We start from the raw sequence: 2,075 nt of genomic DNA, 5'->3' as shown, positions 1-2,075 counted from the left end.
TGTCACCCCTGGTCCTGAGAGGTTCATCTGTCCTAGATTCCCTGCGTTTCCATTTCCCATCTGTACCACTGTGCATCATCTAGTCTAACCAGGTCTGCAAGGCAGAATTGGGGTCCTGGTAGTAGGGGGGAGGAAGTGTTTAAGAACTAGAGGAAGGTTGTGGGCTTCATTATTGCTATACTGTACCCTAAGTGACTCATCTCCCCACTACCCCTCTGCAATGTATGTCCAGTTGTCTAGAGATGGGCATTGGGTCTCCATCACGCGCCACCCTCATTGACGAGGATATGATTCCCCCCCCACCTTTGGTGTTTGAAGCCTGGTCCCTTTGGCCCTTCATGATCACACATGTTGGTGTGCTGAAATCTTAATAGTGGTTTGAGTGAATTAAAAACAAGACCCCCCAAAATGGGGGAGGAAAAATAAAATTGAAATGGACTTGGAATCTTTAGTGACAAATAAGTTCATCTCAAACCAAAAAGAGAAGCAAGGAGCAGACAGAACGGCAGAACCAGGTTGGGAGATCTTTTTGTCCTACTTCCCTGAACACCTTGGTACCAAAGTGGTTACAAGTTGGGCTGCGATCCTCATGGTTGGCAGTTCGAAATCCAGCAGCTCCGCGGGAGAAAGACTGGGCTTTCTACTCCTGTCAACAGTTCCAGTCTCGGAACCCCACAGTCAGCGCTGGTTGCCTGGAGGGCAGTGAGTTTGGTTCGTTTCCATGACCACTGAGGTTTTGCTTCCTCTCCTCCCAACTGGCCCTGTAGGGGGCTGGGGGAAGCAGTTGTCAGGGAAAACCAAACAATGTGGTGAAGAGCTAGAGAGAGGTTGGGGAACAAGTAGTAACGACATAAACAAGACGAGGGAGAGGCAAGGTGAGCAGGAAGAGACAGAATGGAAACCTGCAGCTTCCTTCAGAGCACGGGTTCTCTCTTGGGACCAAAGTCCCCACAGCAGGGTGACCGTGTGGTAGAAGGCATCACAGCAACGATGAAGAATCTAATGCACGCCAAATATAGCTACTAAGTGGTCTCTCTGCAGGTTTCAGATTAGGCCTGGGCCTCACCAAGGACTGGGAAAAACATTAAAGCTCAGGGTGTCTGAACTTGAACTTTCACTGCATTTTACCAGAACACCAGAGCTGGGAGACTGGTGGGAAGGGTCCCATGGGATTTCCCTGGCTCCTTTCTCACCTAGAAAGAAAATGTGAGGTGCCTTGGCTTTTAGAATTCCAGTTAAGAAACTCTTAACTACTTCGATCCTGTCCACAGGCCCTAATGGAGGTCCTGGGCCTGAGGGAAGGCTCGCAGCCACGCTAGACTCTTAGCCGTTCATTTATTCATTCTTTATAAAGATGCTGTGCGCCAGACATGCATTTCCTCTCCCTCCACCCTGATACTGTTTCTCTACGTTTCTCTCCTTCTTGACTCAAGTCCCAAGGTGTTAACCAAATCTGTTTTCAACCAGGATTGTCGGCTCCTCACAGGACTGCTTCCTGGCCCCCCTCTCTGATACAGGTAAAGGAGTAAGCCTCTTAAGGCAGAATGCCAGTCCCCGAACAGCTGTGGGGAGTTCATTCTAATGTAGAGAAGGAAGGCATATTTTTCAGAAAGGGCTGACTCTGAACTTAGAGGCACGATGACCCCTCCTCAAGTCTTGGTTGGCCTCAGGGCCAGGCGGAAGATGCACGGGAGGGAATCCTGAAGGGAATCCACAACAGGAGACAGTCACGTGGACTGTGGACTAGGAGATTCAGTGAGTGTCCATTCTGCCTTCTGCTGAAGCACCAAAGCCTTCCCCCCAACACCCAGCACCCCGAAATACCACCAGATGCTGGGGCCAGAGCGACCACCTTGTTCAGGAGGACAGGGCTTGGGCTAGGGTCTTTCAAACTGCCTGCCTTTGTGACCCTATAGGACAGGGTAGAATTGCTCCGGTGGGTTTCTGAGATGGAAACCCTCGATGAGAGTAGAAAACCCTGCCTTTTCCCTCTCAGACTGGCTGGTGGTTTCAAACTGCTGAGCCGGAGGTGAGCAGCCTGACAGGTAATCGCTCTGCGACCAATGCCCCCCCCC

The 2,075-nt window shown here is 50.8% G+C and overlaps 1 protein-coding gene across 1 annotated transcript in view; it reads right to left on the bottom strand.

The window, feature by feature from the left end:
- RAI2 (retinoic acid induced 2) overlaps positions 1 to 2,075 on the bottom strand; it is an 82,524-nt gene that overhangs the window by 13,163 nt on the left and 67,286 nt on the right. The window lies entirely within an intron of this gene.

Source organism: Echinops telfairi, unplaced genomic scaffold (assembly GCF_000313985.2).
Source record: "Echinops telfairi isolate 266 unplaced genomic scaffold, ASM31398v2 ScPeMD7_53;HRSCAF=182, whole genome shotgun sequence".
Lineage (NCBI taxonomy): Eukaryota > Metazoa > Chordata > Mammalia > Afrosoricida > Tenrecidae > Echinops > Echinops telfairi.
This window is presented reverse-complemented; position numbering and strand designations above follow the sequence as displayed.